Consider the following 25,867-nt stretch of genomic DNA (forward strand, 5'->3'; position numbering starts at 1 on the left):
GCAAAAAAACAAACGGACGGAGTGCAGTTCCTCACCGATCTCTGGGAGGAACACAAGCGAGCCAAGCGGAAAAACAACTACAGGCAGACGTTCCAGAACTACCTTCAGATAGCGCTGGACGCCGCCTTCAAGGACGCCCTCCGTCCCCACACGCCACGACCGCCTCCGACGTCTCCGCCGCCGCCGCCGCCGCCGCCGCCGCCGCCGCTGCCGCCGCCGTCGCCGCCGCCGCCGCCGCCGTCGCCGCCGCCGCCGCCGCTGCCGGCGCCGCCGGCGCCGCCGCCGCCGCCGCTGCCGCTGCCGCCGCCGCTGCCGACGCCGCCGACGCCGCCGGCGCCGCAGACGCCGCCGACACCGCTGCCGCCACACCACGCCCCCCCCTAGTCCTCCACGCCTCCGTCGTCACCGATGCAGAGACCCTCCAACGCCCCCAAAGTGTTGTGTGTTAAATATGAGTTCGGTATAAAATTTGTGCAGTGCAACAACAGTGTCCGCAGTGCTACGGCTACACATATAGGGCATATCCAGGTAGCGTTCTTAAAAATGTGCGAAACATCACTACGCCGAAGATGACTATGTGAGTAGACTAACAAAAGAAACATCTATATTCAATCCATATTTAATCATGTTAAACTTATCTAGAATATAGTTGTCCACTTATAGAATTATTCTTTAATTATGTTTCAAATGTGTTCCGTATCGCCCTCTCTCTCTCTCTCTCTCTCTCTCTCTCTCTCTCTCTCTCTCTCTCTCTCTGTCTCTCTATTTCTCTCTCTCTCCCTCTCTCGCTCTCTTCCCCTCAACCACCATCTCGTGGACACCTCGCTATATATATATAATATTCTTTCACACATATTTGTCATTGTCCTTTGTCTCTTAAATGTAAGCCTTAGCCAATAAGACATCTCTAATAATAGCTACAAGCCACATAATGGCACCAGACCAAAAACTCGACCTAAAGTAAAGAACTTAGAAGTGTTTGAATCAATAACCCATAAAATTTAACAAAAACGCAAACAAAACTGAAAAATGAAATATTCTTGCTCCACTGACTTACAAATCAGTGCAACAGTGTAAATTACCTGCAAATGCACAAAATATAATGAAACAGACAATTGCAACAAAGTTACATATCAGTAAAGAAAAGAAAAAGACTCGATAACTAACTGAAATTGAAAATACCTTGGAATCTCATGACTGTATTTGTTATTTTGTAAATAAAAGTTTATTACGTTTAAAAAAAAAAAAAAAAAAGGTGCTGTTGGCTCTATCTCATTTTTTCATTTTTACGTCGCTGCACCTGCCAGCCCTCTTTTCATACTAACTTTCAGGTGTTGACAAAGATGCTTCCACAAGCATTTTAAACCACTGTATCAAACGTAAGATACGAAATTGCAGTAATGGACTCAGTTTGAGCAAGAATGCGCGAAAGAAGATTGCTAGAACGCCTCGGAAATAACAACACACTACGAATCGACAGATGAGTTTTGAAATACGTCAGCGCCTACTGCTTTGTAGCAGTGCTAAATTCCACAAAGTAAATAAACAAAAACAAGCAAGCAAGCAAGCAAACAAACAAAAAAATAAGTAAATAAAATCTTCCGTTCTCGTCCGATCACCGAAGTGAAGCAACAACGTTAGGACTCAGTTGGGTGAGCGCCTGGGAACTCTGGCTGTGTTCGTTTTTCGCTTTTTAGTCGCTACTCCTGCCAGCCCTCTTTCCATACCACCTTTCTGTTGTGACAAAGAGACTTCCCTAAGCATTTTAAACGGCCGTAAGAAACGAAACTGCAGCAACTAACTCAGTTTGAAGGAGAATGTGCTAACCAAGTTTGCCAGGAAGTCTTTGAAAACGACAAAACAGTACGAATCGGGCGGTATGCTCCGAAATACGATAGCGCCTATCGTTCTGCAGCGGCGTACAGCTCCAAATTCGATTTGTAATCATAAATTGATTCATTTGTCCTCCCGCAGACGTTTCTCGCGCTTGTGCTGTCAAATGGACCGCGACCCGAGCAAAGTCGGGACAAGTCGGGACGGAAGGGGAGGCAGGCGAGAATGCACCGCGCAAATTACGCAAATATCTGGAAGCGCGGCGCGTGTCAGGCAGGTGAGAAAGCTTCCGTCGGTCCAGCAGGACACCGCGCGCAAGCCCCGCGCCGGATAACAGGAACAAGGTGCGTCGCCAGCCAGTGTCGGAGGCCGCACGCACCAAACGAATGACAGGCGGTGCATCCAGCAGCTGTGTTGTGCGCCTCACCTTGGTTCGGCAGTCGCCTATGAGACGCCGAGGCGAGCGCGCACTCCGCGCCACCTTCGAGGTGGAAAGACATGCTTTGCGTCAAATGTGCCACGGAAAGCGGCGATTGCGTGTGTTGGGAGAAGAGGCGAACGCTTCTTCTGTGGCGCGGCTACAGTATAAGGACGCCAACGGCCATACCATGTTGAAAACACCGGTTCTCGTCCGATCACCGAAGTTAAGCAACATCGGGCCCGGTTAGTACTTGGATGGGTGACCGCCTGGGAACACCGGGACTACAAGCTCGTAGCGAAATGCGTCGCGGAAAATATGAAGCTCGCCCTCAAAAAAGCAATCAGCCCATGGCAGACATGTGCAGTGTTAGGCAGAAACATTTTCGACGCCGTCTGCACGTACAGAGACGTTATAGCCCACGCCGCATCCAACAGAGCGACTGCAGCGATCATCTCTGTAGACTTCCAAAAGGCCTTCGACAGGATCGGTCACCGGTACCTGCTGAAGACCTTGGCAAGACTGGGTTTTGGCTCCGAATTCGCTCAAGTCATCAAAAACATGTTAACAAATGCCACGTCAAGAGTTACTGTAAACGGCTGGACATCTACGCCGATAAAACTGGGGAAATCTGTGAGGCAAGGGTGCCCACTGTCGATGGCACTATTCACAGTAGCCCTCGACCCAGTCCTCAGGAAACTCGCTGCCACCGTCAACGGCTACAAGCTGAACGATATAAACGTGACATGTATGGCATATGCCGATGACTTGAGCATTTTCGTGGACGGTAAAGAGGACATCGACAAAGTCCTCCCAATAATAGAGTCTTTTGGGAAGGCATCTGGGGCCAAAACCAACCCCAAAAAAACCGTGCTCGTCCCGATAGGGAACGGGAAACTGAGAGAGGCCAGACCATGGTACCAGGTGACCGACAGATATAAAGTTCTAGGTGTTCAGCTGCAGGCCTGCCCACTCAAAATGGCCGCAGAGAACTGGCGGAACATCCTGAACACCACGAGAGGACTCGTCAGGACACACGCCAACAGAAACCTGACGTTGGATCAGAAAGCACAGCTGATCAACGAAACGATCCTGGCGAAGGCTTGGTACATGGCACAAGTCATGAACGTACCAACAGAAATAGGGAAGTCTATAGGAAGCGCTGTATACTACCTGCTGTGGAGGCGGGAAATTCTCAAAGTGTCGCAAGCCACCAGCACCCTCCCTAGAGAAGAAGGGGGGCTGGGCCTGATAGATGTCACGAGAAAATGCGCGGCACTGTTGCTCCACCGAGCTCTACAAATGGAGGACAGAAGTGTAGACTGTACCACGTCGTCTCTACTGAAAGAACACAGACCCGATTCCGGGGAAGCGCCGGTAGATGTCAGTAGAATACCCTACAAGATGCGCTACTTGAAGCAGATAGTAATGGACAGTAGCTACATCTCATCCACGCTAGCAGTGAAAGAGATGAGAACTGCAGCGAAAATCTATCGTGCACTGAGAGGCAAACAAGGAAGAAGCAGAACAGAGACGAATCTTCCAGACCACGACTGGCCACAAGTCTGGAAGAATCTCTCTGAGAAAGCCATACCCCCGGAAGCTAGAGACACGTGGTACAAAGTCGTACACAACAAGATACCGACGAACGAGCGCCTAGCGCGCATTGCCATGCGCGAGTCGCCGCACTGCGAAGTGTGCAACGAGATCGACACCGCGGAACACCGCTTCACATGTCCGACAAGTCAGGCGATATGGGAGACATGCAGGAAAATGGTGGCGCTCATGAACAGGGCGGATCACCGAACTATAGAAGCCACAGCCCTCACGATCCCGGCTGCAAAAGGTTTCCCACGTCCCAAACGCGTCGCGACCATGTGGACGTTCGCGATGACAGCGCACGCCATAATCGCAAAAAAACAAACGGACGGAGTGCAGTTCCTCACCGATCTCTGGGAGGAACACAAGCGAGCCAAGCGGAAAAACAACTACAGGCAGACGTTCCAGAACTACCTTCAGATAGCGCTGGACGCCGCCTTCAAGGACGCCCTCCGTCCCCACACGCCACGACCGCCTCCGACGTCTCCGCCGCCGCCGCCGCCGCCGCCGCCGCCGCCGCTGCCGCCGCCGTCGCCGCCGCCGCCGCCGCCGTCGCCGCCGCCGCCGCCGCTGCCGGCGCCGCCGGCGCCGCCGCCGCCGCCGCTGCCGCTGCCGCCGCCGCTGCCGACGCCGCCGACGCCGCCGGCGCCGCAGACGCCGCCGACACCGCTGCCGCCACACCACGCCCCCCCCTAGTCCTCCACGCCTCCGTCGTCACCGATGCAGAGACCCTCCAACGCCCCCAAAGTGTTGTGTGTTAAATATGAGTTCGGTATAAAATTTGTGCAGTGCAACAACAGTGTCCGCAGTGCTACGGCTACACATATAGGGCATATCCAGGTAGCGTTCTTAAAAATGTGCGAAACATCACTACGCCGAAGATGACTATGTGAGTAGACTAACAAAAGAAACATCTATATTCAATCCATATTTAATCATGTTAAACTTATCTAGAATATAGTTGTCCACTTATAGAATTATTCTTTAATTATGTTTCAAATGTGTTCCGTATCGCCCTCTCTCTCTCTCTCTCTCTCTCTCTCTCTCTCTCTCTCTCTCTCTCTCTGTCTCTCTATTTCTCTCTCTCTCCCTCTCTCGCTCTCTTCCCCTCAACCACCATCTCGTGGACACCTCGCTATATATATATAATATTCTTTCACACATATTTGTCATTGTCCTTTGTCTCTTAAATGTAAGCCTTAGCCAATGAGACATCTCTAATAATAGCTACAAGCCACATAATGGCACCAGACCAAAAACTCGACCTAAAGTAAAGAACTTAGAAGTGTTTGAATCAATAACCCATAAAATTTAACAAAAACGCAAACAAAACTGAAAAATGAAATATTCTTGCTCCACTGACTTACAAATCAGTGCAACAGTGTAAATTACCTGCAAATGCACAAAATATAATGAAACAGACAATTGCAACAAAGTTACATATCAGTAAAGAAAAGAAAAAGACTCGATAACTAACTGAAATTGAAAATACCTTGGAATCTCATGACTGTATTTGTTATTTTGTAAATAAAAGTTTATTACGTTTAAAAAAAAAAAAAAAAAAGGTGCTGTTGGCTCTATCTCATTTTTTCATTTTTACGTCGCTGCACCTGCCAGCCCTCTTTTCATACTAACTTTCAGGTGTTGACAAAGATGCTTCCACAAGCATTTTAAACCACTGTATCAAACGTAAGATACGAAATTGCAGTAATGGACTCAGTTTGAGCAAGAATGCGCGAAAGAAGATTGCTAGAACGCCTCGGAAATAACAACACACTACGAATCGACAGATGAGTTTTGAAATACGTCAGCGCCTACTGCTTTGTAGCAGTGCTAAATTCCACAAAGTAAATAAACAAAAACAAGCAAGCAAGCAAGCAAACAAACAAAAAAATAAGTAAATAAAATCTTCCGTTCTCGTCCGATCACCGAAGTGAAGCAACAACGTTAGGACTCAGTTGGGTGAGCGCCTGGGAACTCTGGCTGTGTTCGTTTTTCGCTTTTTAGTCGCTACTCCTGCCAGCCCTCTTTCCATACCACCTTTCTGTTGTGACAAAGAGACTTCCCTAAGCATTTTAAACGGCCGTAAGAAACGAAACTGCAGCAACTAACTCAGTTTGAAGGAGAATGTGCTAACCAAGTTTGCCAGGAAGTCTTTGAAAACGACAAAACAGTACGAATCGGGCGGTATGCTCCGAAATACGATAGCGCCTATCGTTCTGCAGCGGCGTACAGCTCCAAATTCGATTTGTAATCATAAATTGATTCATTTGTCCTCCCGCAGACGTTTCTCGCGCTTGTGCTGTCAAATGGACCGCGACCCGAGCAAAGTCGGGACAAGTCGGGACGGAAGGGGAGGCAGGCGAGAATGCACCGCGCAAATTACGCAAATATCTGGAAGCGCGGCGCGTGTCAGGCAGGTGAGAAAGCTTCCGTCGGTCCAGCAGGACACCGCGCGCAAGCCCCGCGCCGGATAACAGGAACAAGGTGCGTCGCCAGCCAGTGTCGGAGGCCGCACGCACCAAACGAATGACAGGCGGTGCATCCAGCAGCTGTGTTGTGCGCCTCACCTTGGTTCGGCAGTCGCCTATGAGACGCCGAGGCGAGCGCGCACTCCGCGCCACCTTCGAGGTGGAAAGACATGCTTTGCGTCAAATGTGCCACGGAAAGCGGCGATTGCGTGTGTTGGGAGAAGAGGCGAACGCTTCTTCTGTGGCGCGGCTACAGTATAAGGACGCCAACGGCCATACCATGTTGAAAACACCGGTTCTCGTCCGATCACCGAAGTTAAGCAACATCGGGCCCGGTTAGTACTTGGATGGGTGACCGCCTGGGAACACCGGGACTACAAGCTCGTAGCGAAATGCGTCGCGGAAAATATGAAGCTCGCCCTCAAAAAAGCAATCAGCCCATGGCAGACATGTGCAGTGTTAGGCAGAAACATTTTCGACGCCGTCTGCACGTACAGAGACGTTATAGCCCACGCCGCATCCAACAGAGCGACTGCAGCGATCATCTCTGTAGACTTCCAAAAGGCCTTCGACAGGATCGGTCACCGGTACCTGCTGAAGACCTTGGCAAGACTGGGTTTTGGCTCCGAATTCGCTCAAGTCATCAAAAACATGTTAACAAATGCCACGTCAAGAGTTACTGTAAACGGCTGGACATCTACGCCGATAAAACTGGGGAAATCTGTGAGGCAAGGGTGCCCACTGTCGATGGCACTATTCACAGTAGCCCTCGACCCAGTCCTCAGGAAACTCGCTGCCACCGTCAACGGCTACAAGCTGAACGATATAAACGTGACATGTATGGCATATGCCGATGACTTGAGCATTTTCGTGGACGGTAAAGAGGACATCGACAAAGTCCTCCCAATAATAGAGTCTTTTGGGAAGGCATCTGGGGCCAAAACCAACCCCAAAAAAACCGTGCTCGTCCCGATAGGGAACGGGAAACTGAGAGAGGCCAGACCATGGTACCAGGTGACCGACAGATATAAAGTTCTAGGTGTTCAGCTGCAGGCCTGCCCACTCAAAATGGCCGCAGAGAACTGGCGGAACATCCTGAACACCACGAGAGGACTCGTCAGGACACACGCCAACAGAAACCTGACGTTGGATCAGAAAGCACAGCTGATCAACGAAACGATCCTGGCGAAGGCTTGGTACATGGCACAAGTCATGAACGTACCAACAGAAATAGGGAAGTCTATAGGAAGCGCTGTATACTACCTGCTGTGGAGGCGGGAAATTCTCAAAGTGTCGCAAGCCACCAGCACCCTCCCTAGAGAAGAAGGGGGGCTGGGCCTGATAGATGTCACGAGAAAATGCGCGGCACTGTTGCTCCACCGAGCTCTACAAATGGAGGACAGAAGTGTAGACTGTACCACGTCGTCTCTACTGAAAGAACACAGACCCGATTCCGGGGAAGCGCCGGTAGATGTCAGTAGAATACCCTACAAGATGCGCTACTTGAAGCAGATAGTAATGGACAGTAGCTACATCTCATCCACGCTAGCAGTGAAAGAGATGAGAACTGCAGCGAAAATCTATCGTGCACTGAGAGGCAAACAAGGAAGAAGCAGAACAGAGACGAATCTTCCAGACCACGACTGGCCACAAGTCTGGAAGAATCTCTCTGAGAAAGCCATACCCCCGGAAGCTAGAGACACGTGGTACAAAGTCGTACACAACAAGATACCGACGAACGAGCGCCTAGCGCGCATTGCCATGCGCGAGTCGCCGCACTGCGAAGTGTGCAACGAGATCGACACCGCGGAACACCGCTTCACATGTCCGACAAGTCAGGCGATATGGGAGACATGCAGGAAAATGGTGGCGCTCATGAACAGGGCGGATCACCGAACTATAGAAGCCACAGCCCTCACGATCCCGGCTGCAAAAGGTTTCCCACGTCCCAAACGCGTCGCGACCATGTGGACGTTCGCGATGACAGCGCACGCCATAATCGCAAAAAAACAAACGGACGGAGTGCAGTTCCTCACCGATCTCTGGGAGGAACACAAGCGAGCCAAGCGGAAAAACAACTACAGGCAGACGTTCCAGAACTACCTTCAGATAGCGCTGGACGCCGCCTTCAAGGACGCCCTCCGTCCCCACACGCCACGACCGCCTCCGACGTCTCCGCCGCCGCCGCCGCCGCCGCTGCCGCCGCCGCCGCCGCCGCCGCCGCCGGCGCCGCCGCCGCCGCCGCTGCCGCTGCCGCCGCCGTCGCCGCCGACGCTGCCGCCGCCGCCGACGCCGCCGGCGCCGCCGACGCCGCCGACACCGCTGCCGCCACACCACGCCCCCCCCTAGTCCTCCACGCCTCCGTCGTCACCGATGCAGAGACCCTCCAACGCCCCCAAAGTGTTGTGTGTTAAATGTGAGTTCGGTATAAAATTTGTGCAGTGCAACAACAGTGTCCGCAGTGCTACGGCTTCACATATAGGGCATATCCAGGTAGCGTTCTTAAAAATGTGCGAAACATCACTACGCCGAAGATGACTATGTGAGTAGACTAACAAAAGAAACATCTATATTCAATCCATATTTAATCATGTTAAACTTATCTAGAATATAGTTGTCCACTTATAGAATTATTCTTTAATTATGTTTCAAATGTGTTCCGTATCGCCCTCTCTCTCTCTCTCTCTCTCTCTCTCTCTCTCTCTCTCTCTCTCTGTCTCTCTATTTCTCTCTCTCTCCCTCTCTCGCTCTCTTCCCCTCAACCACCATCTCGTGGACACCTCGCTATATGTATATAATATTCTTTCATACATATTTGTCATTGTCCTTTGTCTCTTAAATGTAAGCCTTAGCCAATAAGACATCTCTAATAATAGCTACAAGCCACATAATGGCACCAGACCAAAAACTCGACCTAAAGTAAAGAACTTAGAAGTGTTTGAATCAATAACCCATAAAATTTAACAAAAACGCAAACAAAACTGAAAAATGAAATATTCTTGCTCCACTGACTTACAAATCAGTGCAACAGTGTAAATCAACCTGCAAATGCACAAAATATAATGAAACAGACAATTGCAACAAAGTTACATATCAGTAAAGAAAAGAAAAAGACTCGATAACTAACTGAAATTGAAATTGAAAATACCTTGGAATCTCATGACTGTATTTGTTATTTTGTAAATAAAAGTTTATTACGTTTTAAAAAAAAAAAAGGTGCTGTTGGCTCTATCTCATTTTTTCATTTTTACGTCGCTGCACCTGCCAGCCCTCTTTTCATACTAACTTTCAGGTGTTGACAAAGATGCTTCCACAAGCATTTTAAACCACTGTATCAAACGTAAGATACGAAATTGCAGTAATGGACTCAGTTTGAGCAAGAATGCGCGAAAGAAGATTGCTAGAACGCCTCGGAAATAACAACACACTACGAATCGACAGATGAGTTTTGAAATACGTCAGCGCCTACTGCTTTGTAGCAGTGCTAAATTCCACAAAGTAAATAAACAAAAACAAGCAAGCAAGCAAGCAAACAAACAAAAAAATAAGTAAATAAAATCTTCCGTTCTCGTCCGATCACCGAAGTGAAGCAACAACGTTAGGACTCAGTTGGGTGAGCGCCTGGGAACTCTGGCTGTGTTCGTTTTTCGCTTTTTAGTCGCTACTCCTGCCAGCCCTCTTTCCATACCACCTTTCTGTTGTGACAAAGAGACTTCCCTAAGCATTTTAAACGGCCGTAAGAAACGAAACTGCAGCAACTAACTCAGTTTGAAGGAGAATGTGCTAACCAAGTTTGCCAGGAAGTCTTTGAAAACGACAAAACAGTACGAATCGGGCGGTATGCTCCGAAATACGATAGCGCCTATCGTTCTGCAGCGGCGTACAGCTCCAAATTCGATTTGTAATCATAAATTGATTCATTTGTCCTCCCGCAGACGTTTCTCGCGCTTGTGCTGTCAAATGGACCGCGACCCGAGCGGCAGCGAGCGGCAGTCGAGCAAAGTCGGGACAAGTCGGGACGGAAGGGGAGGCAGGCGAGAATGCACCGCGCAAATTACGCAAATATCTGGAAGCGCGGCGCGTGTCAGGCAGGTGAGAAAGCTTCCGTCGGTCCAGCAGGACACCGCGCGCAAGCCCCGCGCCGGATAACAGGAACAAGGTGCGTCGCCAGCCAGTGTCGGAGGCCGCACGCACCAAACGAATGACAGGCGGTGCATCCAGCAGCTGTGTTGTGCGCCTCACCTTGGTTCGGCAGTCGCCTATGAGACGCCGAGGCGAGCGCGCACTCCGCGCCACCTTCGAGGTGGAAAGACATGCTTTGCGTCAAATGTGCCACGGAAAGCGGCGATTGCGTGTGTTGGGAGAAGAGGCGAACGCTTCTTCTGTGGCGCGGCTACAGTATAAGGACGCCAACGGCCATACCATGTTGAAAACACCGGTTCTCGTCCGATCACCGAAGTTAAGCAACATCGGGCCCGGTTAGTACTTGGATGGGTGACCGCCTGGGAACACCGGGACTACAAGCTCGTAGCGAAATGCGTCGCGGAAAATATGAAGCTCGCCCTCAAAAAAGCAATCAGCCCATGGCAGACATGTGCAGTGTCAGGCAGAAACATTTTCGACGCCGTCTGCACGTACAGAGACGTTATAGCCCACGCCGCATCCAACAGAGCGACTGCAGCGATCATCTCTGTAGACTTCCAAAAGGCCTTCGACAGGATCGGTCACCGGTACCTGCTGAAGACCTTGGCAAGACTGGGTTTTGGCTCCGAATTCGCTCAAGTCATCAAAAACATGTTAACAAATGCCACGTCAAGAGTTACTGTAAACGGCTGGACATCTACGCCGATAAAACTGGGGAAATCTGTGAGGCAAGGGTGCCCACTGTCGATGGCACTATTCACAGTAGCCCTCGACCCAGTCCTCAGGAAACTCGCTGCCACCGTCAACGGCTACAAGCTGAACGATATAAACGTGACATGTATGGCATATGCCGATGACTTGAGCATTTTCGTGGACGGTAAAGAGGACATCGACAAAGTCCTCCCAATAATAGAGTCTTTTGGGAAGGCATCTGGGGCCAAAACCAACCCCAAAAAAACCGTGCTCGTCCCGATAGGGAACGGGAAACTGAGAGAGGCCAGACCATGGTACCAGGTGACCGACAGATATAAAGTTCTAGGTGTTCAGCTGCAGGCCTGCCCACTCAAAATGGCCGCAGAGAACTGGCGGAACATCCTGAACACCACGAGAGGACTCGTCAGGACACACGCCAACAGAAACCTGACGTTGGATCAGAAAGCACAGCTGATCAACGAAACGATCCTGGCGAAGGCTTGGTACATGGCACAAGTCATGAACGTACCAACAGAAATAGGGAAGTCTATAGGAAGCGCTGTATACTACCTGCTGTGGAGGCGGGAAATTCTCAAAGTGTCGCAAGCCACCAGCACCCTCCCTAGAGAAGAAGGGGGGCTGGGCCTGATAGATGTCACGAGAAAATGCGCGGCACTGTTGCTCCACCGAGCTCTACAAATGGAGGACAGAAGTGTAGACTGTACCACGTCGTCTCTACTGAAAGAACACAGACCCGATTCCGGGGAAGCGCCGGTAGATGTCAGTAGAATACCCTACAAGATGCGCTACTTGAAGCAGATAGTAATGGACAGTAGCTACATCTCATCCACGCTAGCAGTGAAAGAGATGAGAACTGCAGCGAAAATCTATCGTGCACTGAGAGGCAAACAAGGAAGAAGCAGAACAGAGACGAATCTTCCAGACCACGACTGGCCACAAGTCTGGAAGAATCTCTCTGAGAAAGCCATACCCCCGGAAGCTAGAGACACGTGGTACAAAGTCGTACACAACAAGATACCGACGAACGAGCGCCTAGCGCGCATTGCCATGCGCGAGTCGCCGCACTGCGAAGTGTGCAACGAGATCGACACCGCGGAACACCGCTTCACATGTCCGACAAGTCAGGCGATATGGGAGACATGCAGGAAAATGGTGGCGCTCATGAACAGGGCGGATCACCGAACTATAGAAGCCACAGCCCTCACGATCCCGGCTGCAAAAGGTTTCCCACGTCCCAAACGCGTCGCGACCATGTGGACGTTCGCGATGACAGCGCACGCCATAATCGCAAAAAAACAAACGGACGGAGTGCAGTTCCTCACCGATCTCTGGGAGGAACACAAGCGAGCCAAGCGGAAAAACAACTACAGGCAGACGTTCCAGAACTACCTTCAGATAGCGCTGGACGCCGCCTTCAAGGACGCCCTCCGTCCCCACACGCCACGACCGCCTCCGACGTCTCCGCCGCCGCCGCCGCCGCCGCTGCCGCCGCCGCCGCCGCCGCCGCCGCCGGCGCCGCCGCCGCCGCCGCTGCCGCTGCCGCCGCCGTCGCCGCCGACGCTGCCGCCGCCGCCGACGCCGCCGGCGCCGCCGACGCCGCCGACACCGCTGCCGCCACACCACGCCCCCCCCTAGTCCTCCACGCCTCCGTCGTCACCGATGCAGAGACCCTCCAACGCCCCCAAAGTGTTGTGTGTTAAATGTGAGTTCGGTATAAAATTTGTGCAGTGCAACAACAGTGTCCGCAGTGCTACGGCTTCACATATAGGGCATATCCAGGTAGCGTTCTTAAAAATGTGCGAAACATCACTACGCCGAAGATGACTATGTGAGTAGACTAACAAAAGAAACATCTATATTCAATCCATATTTAATCATGTTAAACTTATCTAGAATATAGTTGTCCACTTATAGAATTATTCTTTAATTATGTTTCAAATGTGTTCCGTATCGCCCTCTCTCTCTCTCTCTCTCTCTCTCTCTCTCTCTCTCTCTCTCTCTGTCTCTCTATTTCTCTCTCTCTCCCTCTCTCGCTCTCTTCCCCTCAACCACCATCTCGTGGACACCTCGCTATATGTATATAATATTCTTTCATACATATTTGTCATTGTCCTTTGTCTCTTAAATGTAAGCCTTAGCCAATAAGACATCTCTAATAATAGCTACAAGCCACATAATGGCACCAGACCAAAAACTCGACCTAAAGTAAAGAACTTAGAAGTGTTTGAATCAATAACCCATAAAATTTAACAAAAACGCAAACAAAACTGAAAAATGAAATATTCTTGCTCCACTGACTTACAAATCAGTGCAACAGTGTAAATCAACCTGCAAATGCACAAAATATAATGAAACAGACAATTGCAACAAAGTTACATATCAGTAAAGAAAAGAAAAAGACTCGATAACTAACTGAAATTGAAATTGAAAATACCTTGGAATCTCATGACTGTATTTGTTATTTTGTAAATAAAAGTTTATTACGTTTTAAAAAAAAAAAAGGTGCTGTTGGCTCTATCTCATTTTTTCATTTTTACGTCGCTGCACCTGCCAGCCCTCTTTTCATACTAACTTTCAGGTGTTGACAAAGATGCTTCCACAAGCATTTTAAACCACTGTATCAAACGTAAGATACGAAATTGCAGTAATGGACTCAGTTTGAGCAAGAATGCGCGAAAGAAGATTGCTAGAACGCCTCGGAAATAACAACACACTACGAATCGACAGATGAGTTTTGAAATACGTCAGCGCCTACTGCTTTGTAGCAGTGCTAAATTCCACAAAGTAAATAAACAAAAACAAGCAAGCAAGCAAGCAAACAAACAAAAAAATAAGTAAATAAAATCTTCCGTTCTCGTCCGATCACCGAAGTGAAGCAACAACGTTAGGACTCAGTTGGGTGAGCGCCTGGGAACTCTGGCTGTGTTCGTTTTTCGCTTTTTAGTCGCTACTCCTGCCAGCCCTCTTTCCATACCACCTTTCTGTTGTGACAAAGAGACTTCCCTAAGCATTTTAAACGGCCGTAAGAAACGAAACTGCAGCAACTAACTCAGTTTGAAGGAGAATGTGCTAACCAAGTTTGCCAGGAAGTCTTTGAAAACGACAAAACAGTACGAATCGGGCGGTATGCTCCGAAATACGATAGCGCCTATCGTTCTGCAGCGGCGTACAGCTCCAAATTCGATTTGTAATCATAAATTGATTCATTTGTCCTCCCGCAGACGTTTCTCGCGCTTGTGCTGTCAAATGGACCGCGACCCGAGCGGCAGCGAGCGGCAGTCGAGCAAAGTCGGGACAAGTCGGGACGGAAGGGGAGGCAGGCGAGAATGCACCGCGCAAATTACGCAAATATCTGGAAGCGCGGCGCGTGTCAGGCAGGTGAGAAAGCTTCCGTCGGTCCAGCAGGACACCGCGCGCAAGCCCCGCGCCGGATAACAGGAACAAGGTGCGTCGCCAGCCAGTGTCGGAGGCCGCACGCACCAAACGAATGACAGGCGGTGCATCCAGCAGCTGTGTTGTGCGCCTCACCTTGGTTCGGCAGTCGCCTATGAGACGCCGAGGCGAGCGCGCACTCCGCGCCACCTTCGAGGTGGAAAGACATGCTTTGCGTCAAATGTGCCACGGAAAGCGGCGATTGCGTGTGTTGGGAGAAGAGGCGAACGCTTCTTCTGTGGCGCGGCTACAGTATAAGGACGCCAACGGCCATACCATGTTGAAAACACCGGTTCTCGTCCGATCACCGAAGTTAAGCAACATCGGGCCCGGTTAGTACTTGGATGGGTGACCGCCTGGGAACACCGGGACTACAAGCTCGTAGCGAAATGCGTCGCGGAAAATATGAAGCTCGCCCTCAAAAAAGCAATCAGCCCATGGCAGACATGTGCAGTGTCAGGCAGAAACATTTTCGACGCCGTCTGCACGTACAGAGACGTTATAGCCCACGCCGCATCCAACAGAGCGACTGCAGCGATCATCTCTGTAGACTTCCAAAAGGCCTTCGACAGGATCGGTCACCGGTACCTGCTGAAGACCTTGGCAAGACTGGGTTTTGGCTCCGAATTCGCTCAAGTCATCAAAAACATGTTAACAAATGCCACGTCAAGAGTTACTGTAAACGGCTGGACATCTACGCCGATAAAACTGGGGAAATCTGTGAGGCAAGGGTGCCCACTGTCGATGGCACTATTCACAGTAGCCCTCGACCCAGTCCTCAGGAAACTCGCTGCCACCGTCAACGGCTACAAGCTGAACGATATAAACGTGACATGTATGGCATATGCCGATGACTTGAGCATTTTCGTGGACGGTAAAGAGGACATCGACAAAGTCCTCCCAATAATAGAGTCTTTTGGGAAGGCATCTGGGGCCAAAACCAACCCCAAAAAAACCGTGCTCGTCCCGATAGGGAACGGGAAACTGAGAGAGGCCAGACCATGGTACCAGGTGACCGACAGATATAAAGTTCTAGGTGTTCAGCTGCAGGCCTGCCCACTCAAAATGGCCGCAGAGAACTGGCGGAACATCCTGAACACCACGAGAGGACTCGTCAGGACACACGCCAACAGAAACCTGACGTTGGATCAGAAAGCACAGCTGATCAACGAAACGATCCTGGCGAAGGCTTGGTACATGGCACAAGTCATGAACGTACCAACAGAAATAGGGAAGTCTATAGGAAGCGCTGTATACTACCTGCTGTGGAGGCGGGAAATTCTCAAAGTGTCGCAAGCCACCAGCACCCTCCCTAGAGAAGAAGGGGGGCTGGGCCTGATAGATGTCACGAGAAAATGCGCGGCACTGTTGCTCCACCGAGCTCTACAAATGGAGGACAGAAGTGTAGACTGTACCACGTCGTCTCTACTGAAAGAACACAGACCCGATTCCGGGGAAGCGCCGGTAGATGTCAGTAGAATACCCTACAAGATGCGCTACTTGAAGCAGATAGTAATGGACAGTAGCTACATCTCATCCACGCTAGCAGTGAAAGAGATGAGAACTGCAGCGAAAATCTATCGTGCACTGAGAGGCAAACAAGGAAGAAGCAGAACAGAGACGAATCTTCCAGACCACGACTGGCCACAAGTCTGGAAGAATCTCTCTGAGAAAGCCATACCCCCGGAAGCTAGAGACACGTGGTACAAAGTCGTACACAACAAGATACCGACGAACGAGCGCCTAGCGCGCATTGCCATGCGCGAGTCGCCGCACTGCGAAGTGTGCAACGAGATCGACACCGCGGAACACCGCTTCACATGTCCGACAAGTCAGGCGATATGGGAGACATGCAGGAAAATGGTGGCGCTCATGAACAGGGCGGATCACCGAACTATAGAAGCCACAGCCCTCACGATCCCGGCTGCAAAAGGTTTCCCACGTCCCAAACGCGTCGCGACCATGTGGACGTTCGCGATGACAGCGCACGCCATAATCGCAAAAAAACAAACGGACGGAGTGCAGTTCCTCACCGATCTCTGGGAGGAACACAAGCGAGCCAAGCGGAAAAACAACTACAGGCAGACGTTCCAGAACTACCTTCAGATAGCGCTGGACGCCGCCTTCAAGGACGCCCTCCGTCCCCACACGCCACGACCGCCTCCGACGTCTCCGCCGCCGCCGCCGCCGCCGCTGCCGCCGCCGCCGCCGCCGCCGCCGCCGGCGCCGCCGCCGCCGCCGCTGCCGCTGCCGCCGCCGTCGCCGCCGACGCTGCCGCCGCCGCCGACGCCGCCGGCGCCGCCGACGCCGCCGACACCGCTGCCGCCACACCACGCCCCCCCCTAGTCCTCCACGCCTCCGTCGTCACCGATGCAGAGACCCTCCAACGCCCCCAAAGTGTTGTGTGTTAAATGTGAGTTCGGTATAAAATTTGTGCAGTGCAACAACAGTGTCCGCAGTGCTACGGCTTCACATATAGGGCATATCCAGGTAGCGTTCTTAAAAATGTGCGAAACATCACTACGCCGAAGATGACTATGTGAGTAGACTAACAAAAGAAACATCTATATTCAATCCATATTTAATCATGTTAAACTTATCTAGAATATAGTTGTCCACTTATAGAATTATTCTTTAATTATGTTTCAAATGTGTTCCGTATCGCCCTCTCTCTCTCTCTCTCTCTCTCTCTCTCTCTCTCTCTCTGTCTCTCTATTTCTCTCTCTCTCCCTCTCTCGCTCTCTTCCCCTCAACCACCATCTCGTGGACACCTCGCTATATGTATATAATATTCTTTCATACATATTTGTCATTGTCCTTTGTCTCTTAAATGTAAGCCTTAGCCAATAAGACATCTCTAATAATAGCTACAAGCCACATAATGGCACCAGACCAAAAACTCGACCTAAAGTAAAGAACTTAGAAGTGTTTGAATCAATAACCCATAAAATTTAACAAAAACGCAAACAAAACTGAAAAATGAAATATTCTTGCTCCACTGACTTACAAATCAGTGCAACAGTGTAAATCAACCTGCAAATGCACAAAATATAATGAAACAGACAATTGCAACAAAGTTACATATCAGTAAAGAAAAGAAAAAGACTCGATAACTAACTGAAATTGAAATTGAAAATACCTTGGAATCTCATGACTGTATTTGTTATTTTGTAAATAAAAGTTTATTACGTTTTAAAAAAAAAAAAGGTGCTGTTGGCTCTATCTCATTTTTTCATTTTTACGTCGCTGCACCTGCCAGCCCTCTTTTCATACTAACTTTCAGGTGTTGACAAAGATGCTTCCACAAGCATTTTAAACCACTGTATCAAACGTAAGATACGAAATTGCAGTAATGGACTCAGTTTGAGCAAGAATGCGCGAAAGAAGATTGCTAGAACGCCTCGGAAATAACAACACACTACGAATCGACAGATGAGTTTTGAAATACGTCAGCGCCTACTGCTTTGTAGCAGTGCTAAATTCCACAAAGTAAATAAACAAAAACAAGCAAGCAAGCAAGCAAACAAACAAAAAAATAAGTAAATAAAATCTTCCGTTCTCGTCCGATCACCGAAGTGAAGCAACAACGTTAGGACTCAGTTGGGTGAGCGCCTGGGAACTCTGGCTGTGTTCGTTTTTCGCTTTTTAGTCGCTACTCCTGCCAGCCCTCTTTCCATACCACCTTTCTGTTGTGACAAAGAGACTTCCCTAAGCATTTTAAACGGCCGTAAGAAACGAAACTGCAGCAACTAACTCAGTTTGAAGGAGAATGTGCTAACCAAGTTTGCCAGGAAGTCTTTGAAAACGACAAAACAGTACGAATCGGGCGGTATGCTCCGAAATACGATAGCGCCTATCGTTCTGCAGCGGCGTACAGCTCCAAATTCGATTTGTAATCATAAATTGATTCATTTGTCCTCCCGCAGACGTTTCTCGCGCTTGTGCTGTCAAATGGACCGCGACCCGAGCGGCAGCGAGCGGCAGTCGAGCAAAGTCGGGACAAGTCGGGACGGAAGGGGAGGCAGGCGAGAATGCACCGCGCAAATTACGCAAATATCTGGAAGCGCGGCGCGTGTCAGGCAGGTGAGAAAGCTTCCGTCGGTCCAGCAGGACACCGCGCGCAAGCCCCGCGCCGGATAACAGGAACAAGGTGCGTCGCCAGCCAGTGTCGGAGGCCGCACGCACCAAACGAATGACAGGCGGTGCATCCAGCAGCTGTGTTGTGCGCCTCACCTTGGTTCGGCAGTCGCCTATGAGACGCCGAGGCGAGCGCGCACTCCGCGCCACCTTCGAGGTGGAAAGACATGCTTTGCGTCAAATGTGCCACGGAAAGCGGCGATTGCGTGTGTTGGGAGAAGAGGCGAACGCTTCTTCTGTGGCGCGGCTACAGTATAAGGACGCCAACGGCCATACCATGTTGAAAACACCGGTTCTCGTCCGATCACCGAAGTTAAGCAACATCGGGCCCGGTTAGTACTTGGATGGGTGACCGCCTGGGAACACCGGGACTACAAGCTCGTAGCGAAATGCGTCGCGGAAAATATGAAGCTCGCCCTCAAAAAAGCAATCAGCCCATGGCAGACATGTGCAGTGTTAGGCAGAAACATTTTCGACGCCGTCTGCACGTACAGAGACGTTATAGCCCACGCCGCATCCAACAGAGCGACTGCAGCGATCATCTCTGTAGACTTCCAAAAGGCCTTCGACAGGATCGGTCACCGGTACCTGCTGAAGACCTTGGCAAGACTGGGTTTTGGCTCCGAATTCGCTCAAGTCATCAAAAACATGTTAACAAATGCCACGTCAAGAGTTACTGTAAACGGCTGGACATCTACGCCGATAAAACTGGGGAAATCTGTGAGGCAAGGGTGCCCACTGTCGATGGCACTATTCACAGTAGCCCTCGACCCAGTCCTCAGGAAACTCGCTGCCACCGTCAACGGCTACAAGCTGAACGATATAAACGTGACATGTATGGCATATGCCGATGACTTGAGCATTTTCGTGGACGGTAAAGAGGACATCGACAAAGTCCTCCCAATAATAGAGTCTTTTGGGAAGGCATCTGGGGCCAAAACCAACCCCAAAAAAACCGTGCTCGTCCCGATAGGGAACGGGAAACTGAGAGAGGCCAGACCATGGTACCAGGTGACCGACAGATATAAAGTTCTAGGTGTTCAGCTGCAGGCCTGCCCACTCAAAATGGCCGCAGAGAACTGGCGGAACATCCTGAACACCACGAGAGGACTCGTCAGGACACACGCCAACAGAAACCTGACGTTGGATCAGAAAGCACAGCTGATCAACGAAACGATCCTGGCGAAGGCTTGGTACATGGCACAAGTCATGAACGTACCAACAGAAATAGGGAAGTCTATAGGAAGCGCTGTATACTACCTGCTGTGGAGGCGGGAAATTCTCAAAGTGTCGCAAGCCACCAGCACCCTCCCTAGAGAAGAAGGGGGGCTGGGCCTGATAGATGTCACGAGAAAATGCGCGGCACTGTTGCTCCACCGAGCTCTACAAATGGAGGACAGAAGTGTAGACTGTACCACGTCGTCTCTACTGAAAGAACACAGACCCGATTCCGGGGAAGCGCCGGTAGATGTCAGTAGAATACCCTACAAGATGCGCTACTTGAAGCAGATAGTAATGGACAGTAGCTACATCTCATCCACGCTAGCAGTGAAAGAGATGAGAACTGCAGCGAAAATCTATCGTGCACTGAGAGGCAAACAAGGAAGAAGCAGAACAGAGACGAATCTTCCAGACCACGACTGGCCACAAGTCTGGAAGAATCTCTCTGAGAAAGCCATACCCCCGGAAGCTAGAGACACGTGGTACAAAGTCGTACACAACAAGATACCGACGAACGAGCGCCTAGCGCGCATTGCCATGCGCGAGTCGCCGCACTGCGAAGTGTGCAACGAGATCGACACCGCGGAACACCGCTTCACATGTCCGACAAGTCAGGCGATATGGGAGACATGCAGGAAAATGGTGGCGCTCATGAACAGGGCGGATCACCGAACTATAGAAGCCACAGCCCTCACGATCCCGGCTGCAAAAGGTTTCCCACGTCCCAAACGCGTCGCGACCATGTGGACGTTCGCGATGACAGCGCACGCCATAATCGCAAAAAAACAAACGGACGGAGTGCAGTTCCTCACCGATCTCTGGGAGGAACACAAGCGAGCCAAGCGGAAAAACAACTACAGGCAGACGTTCCAGAACTACCTTCAGATAGCGCTGGACGCCGCCTTCAAGGACGCCCTCCGTCCCCACACGCCACGACCGCCTCCGACGTCTCCGCCGCCGCCGCCGCCGCCGCTGCCGCCGCCGCCGCCGCCGCCGCCGCCGGCGCCGCCGCCGCCGCCGCTGCCGCTGCCGCCGCCGTCGCCGCCGACGCTGCCGCCGCCGCCGACGCCGCCGGCGCCGCCGACGCCGCCGACACCGCTGCCGCCACACCACGCCCCCCCCTAGTCCTCCACGCCTCCGTCGTCACCGATGCAGAGACCCTCCAACGCCCCCAAAGTGTTGTGTGTTAAATGTGAGTTCGGTATAAAATTTGTGCAGTGCAACAACAGTGTCCGCAGTGCTACGGCTTCACATATAGGGCATATCCAGGTAGCGTTCTTAAAAATGTGCGAAACATCACTACGCCGAAGATGACTATGTGAGTAGACTAACAAAAGAAACATCTATATTCAATCCATATTTAATCATGTTAAACTTATCTAGAATATAGTTGTCCACTTATAGAATTATTCTTTAATTATGTTTCAAATGTGTTCCGTATCGCCCTCTCTCTCTCTCTCTCTCTCTCTCTCTCTCTCTCTCTCTCTGTCTCTCTATTTCTCTCTCTCTCCCTCTCTCGCTCTCTTCCCCTCAACCACCATCTCGTGGACACCTCGCTATATGTATATAATATTCTTTCATACATATTTGTCATTGTCCTTTGTCTCTTAAATGTAAGCCTTAGCCAATAAGACATCTCTAATAATAGCTACAAGCCACATAATGGCACCAGACCAAAAACTCGACCTAAAGTAAAGAACTTAGAAGTGTTTGAATCAATAACCCATAAAATTTAACAAAAACGCAAACAAAACTGAAAAATGAAATATTCTTGCTCCACTGACTTACAAATCAGTGCAACAGTGTAAATCAACCTGCAAATGCACAAAATATAATGAAACAGACAATTGCAACAAAGTTACATATCAGTAAAGAAAAGAAAAAGACTCGATAACTAACTGAAATTGAAATTGAAAATACCTTGGAATCTCATGACTGTATTTGTTATTTTGTAAATAAAAGTTTATTACGTTTTAAAAAAAAAAAAGGTGCTGTTGGCTCTATCTCATTTTTTCATTTTTACGTCGCTGCACCTGCCAGCCCTCTTTTCATACTAACTTTCAGGTGTTGACAAAGATGCTTCCACAAGCATTTTAAACCACTGTATCAAACGTAAGATACGAAATTGCAGTAATGGACTCAGTTTGAGCAAGAATGCGCGAAAGAAGATTGCTAGAACGCCTCGGAAATAACAACACACTACGAATCGACAGATGAGTTTTGAAATACGTCAGCGCCTACTGCTTTGTAGCAGTGCTAAATTCCACAAAGTAAATAAACAAAAACAAGCAAGCAAGCAAGCAAACAAACAAAAAAATAAGTAAATAAAATCTTCCGTTCTCGTCCGATCACCGAAGTGAAGCAACAACGTTAGGACTCAGTTGGGTGAGCGCCTGGGAACTCTGGCTGTGTTCGTTTTTCGCTTTTTAGTCGCTACTCCTGCCAGCCCTCTTTCCATACCACCTTTCTGTTGTGACAAAGAGACTTCCCTAAGCATTTTAAACGGCCGTAAGAAACGAAACTGCAGCAACTAACTCAGTTTGAAGGAGAATGTGCTAACCAAGTTTGCCAGGAAGTCTTTGAAAACGACAAAACAGTACGAATCGGGCGGTATGCTCCGAAATACGATAGCGCCTATCGTTCTGCAGCGGCGTACAGCTCCAAATTCGATTTGTAATCATAAATTGATTCATTTGTCCTCCCGCAGACGTTTCTCGCGCTTGTGCTGTCAAATGGACCGCGACCCGAGCGGCAGCGAGCGGCAGTCGAGCAAAGTCGGGACAAGTCGGGACGGAAGGGGAGGCAGGCGAGAATGCACCGCGCAAATTACGCAAATATCTGGAAGCGCGGCGCGTGTCAGGCAGGTGAGAAAGCTTCCGTCGGTCCAGCAGGACACCGCGCGCAAGCCCCGCGCCGGATAACAGGAACAAGGTGCGTCGCCAGCCAGTGTCGGAGGCCGCACGCACCAAACGAATGACAGGCGGTGCATCCAGCAGCTGTGTTGTGCGCCTCACCTTGGTTCGGCAGTCGCCTATGAGACGCCGAGGCGAGCGCGCACTCCGCGCCACCTTCGAGGTGGAAAGACATGCTTTGCGTCAAATGTGCCACGGAAAGCGGCGATTGCGTGTGTTGGGAGAAGAGGCGAACGCTTCTTCTGTGGCGCGGCTACAGTATAAGGACGCCAACGGCCATACCATGTTGAAAACACCGGTTCTCGTCCGATCACCGAAGTTAAGCAACATCGGGCCCGGTTAGTACTTGGATGGGTGACCGCCTGGGAACACCGGGACTACAAGCTCGTAGCGAAATGCGTCGCGGAAAATATGAAGCTCGCCCTCAAAAAAGCAATCAGCCCATGGCAGACATGTGCAGTGTTAGGCAGAAACATTTTCGACGCCGTCTGCACGTACAGAGACGTTATAGCCCACGCCGCATCCAACAGAGCGACTGCAGCGATCATCTCTGTAGACTTCCAAAAGGCCTTCGACAGGATCGGTCACCGGTACCTGCTGAAGACCTTGGCAAGACTGGGTTTTGGCTCCGAATTCGCTCAAGTCATCAAAAACATGTTAACAAATGCCACGTCAAGAGTTACTGTAAACGGCTGGACATCTACGCCGATAAAACTGGGGAAATCTGTGAGGCAAGGGTGCCCACTGTCGATGGCACTATTCACAGTAGCCCTCGACCCAGTCCTCAGGAAACTCGCTGCCACCGTCAACGGCTACAAGCTGAACGATATAAACGTGACATGTATGGCATATGCCGATGACTTGAGCATTTTCGTGGACGGTAAAGAGGACATCGACAAAGTCCTCCCAATAATAGAGTCTTTTGGGAAGGCATCTGGGGCCAAAACCAACCCCAAAAAAACCGTGCTCGTCCCGATAGGGAACGGGAAACTGAGAGAGGCCAGACCATGGTACCAGGTGACCGACAGATATAAAGTTCTAGGTGTTCAGCTGCAGGCCTGCCCACTCAAAATGGCCGCAGAGAACTGGCGGAACATCCTGAACACCACGAGAGGACTCGTCAGGACACACGCCAACAGAAACCTGACGTTGGATCAGAAAGCACAGCTGATCAACGAAACGATCCTGGCGAAGGCTTGGTACATGGCACAAGTCATGAACGTACCAACAGAAATAGGGAAGTCTATAGGAAGCGCTGTATACTACCTGCTGTGGAGGCGGGAAATTCTCAAAGTGTCGCAAGCCACCAGCACCCTCCCTAGAGAAGAAGGGGGGCTGGGCCTGATAGATGTCACGAGAAAATGCGCGGCACTGTTGCTCCACCGAGCTCTACAAATGGAGGACAGAAGTGTAGACTGTACCACGTCGTCTCTACTGAAAGAACACAGACCCGATTCCGGGGAAGCGCCGGTAGATGTCAGTAGAATACCCTACAAGATGCGCTACTTGAAGCAGATAGTAATGGACAGTAGCTACATCTCATCCACGCTAGCAGTGAAAGAGATGAGAACTGCAGCGAAAATCTATCGTGCACTGAGAGGCAAACAAGGAAGAAGCAGAACAGAGACGAATCTTCCAGACCACGACTGGCCACAAGTCTGGAAGAATCTCTCTGAGAAAGCCATACCCCCGGAAGCTAGAGACACGTGGTACAAAGTCGTACACAACAAGATACCGACGAACGAGCGCCTAGCGCGCATTGCCATGCGCGAGTCGCCGCACTGCGAAGTGTGCAACGAGATCGACACCGCGGAACACCGCTTCACATGTCCGACAAGTCAGGCGATATGGGAGACATGCAGGAAAATGGTGGCGCTCATGAACAGGGCGGATCACCGAACTATAGAAGCCACAGCCCTCACGATCCCGGCTGCAAAAGGTTTCCCACGTCCCAAACGCGTCGCGACCATGTGGACGTTCGCGATGACAGCGCACGCCATAATCGCAAAAAAACAAACGGACGGAGTGCAGTTCCTCACCGATCTCTGGGAGGAACACAAGCGAGCCAAGCGGAAAAACAACTACAGGCAGACGTTCCAGAACTACCTTCAGATAGCGCTGGACGCCGCCTTCAAGGACGCCCTCCGTCCCCACACGCCACGACCGCCTCCGACGTCTCCGCCGCCGCCGCCGCCGCCGCTGCCGCCGCCGCCGCCGCCGCCGCCGCCGGCGCCGCCGCCGCCGCCGCTGCCGCTGCCGCCGCCGTCGCCGCCGACGCTGCCGCCGCCGCCGACGCCGCCGGCGCCGCCGACGCCGCCGACACCGCTGCCGCCACACCACGCCCCCCCCTAGTCCTCCACGCCTCCGTCGTCACCGATGCAGAGACCCTCCAACGCCCCCAAAGTGTTGTGTGTTAAATGTGAGTTCGGTATAAAATTTGTGCAGTGCAACAACAGTGTCCGCAGTGCTACGGCTTCACATATAGGGCATATCCAGGTAGCGTTCTTAAAAATGTGCGAAACATCACTACGCCGAAGATGACTATGTGAGTAGACTAACAAAAGAAACATCTATATTCAATCCATATTTAATCATGTTAAACTTATCTAGAATATAGTTGTCCACTTATAGAATTATTCTTTAATTATGTTTCAAATGTGTTCCGTATCGCCCTCTCTCTCTCTCTCTCTCTCTCTCTCTCTCTCTCTCTCTCTGTCTCTCTATTTCTCTCTCTCTCCCTCTCTCGCTCTCTTCCCCTCAACCACCATCTCGTGGACACCTCGCTATATGTATATAATATTCTTTCATACATATTTGTCATTGTCCTTTGTCTCTTAAATGTAAGCCTTAGCCAATAAGACATCTCTAATAATAGCTACAAGCCACATAATGGCACCAGACCAAAAACTCGACCTAAAGTAAAGAACTTAGAAGTGTTTGAATCAATAACCCATAAAATTTAACAAAAACGCAAACAAAACTGAAAA

The 25,867-nt window shown here is 50.5% G+C and overlaps 6 pseudogenes; all 6 read left to right on the forward strand.

Annotated features, from left to right (window-relative positions):
• Positions 1 to 2,426: 2,426 nt before the first annotated feature.
• On the forward strand, positions 2,427 to 2,544 carry LOC124580603 (annotated as a pseudogene).
• Positions 2,545 to 6,586: 4,042 nt separating this feature from the next.
• Positions 6,587 to 6,704, forward strand: LOC124580604 (annotated as a pseudogene).
• Positions 6,705 to 10,729: 4,025 nt separating this feature from the next.
• Positions 10,730 to 10,847, forward strand: LOC124580605 (annotated as a pseudogene).
• Positions 10,848 to 14,872: 4,025 nt separating this feature from the next.
• LOC124580606 lies at positions 14,873 to 14,990 on the forward strand (annotated as a pseudogene).
• A 4,019-nt stretch (positions 14,991 to 19,009) lies between these two features.
• Positions 19,010 to 19,127, forward strand: LOC124580607 (annotated as a pseudogene).
• A 4,021-nt stretch (positions 19,128 to 23,148) lies between these two features.
• Positions 23,149 to 23,266, forward strand: LOC124580608 (annotated as a pseudogene).
• Positions 23,267 to 25,867: the final 2,601 nt, after the last annotated feature.

This window comes from Schistocerca americana, unplaced genomic scaffold, assembly GCF_021461395.2.
Source record: "Schistocerca americana isolate TAMUIC-IGC-003095 unplaced genomic scaffold, iqSchAmer2.1 HiC_scaffold_338, whole genome shotgun sequence".
In the NCBI taxonomy this organism is placed as follows: Eukaryota; Metazoa; Arthropoda; class Insecta; order Orthoptera; family Acrididae; genus Schistocerca; species Schistocerca americana.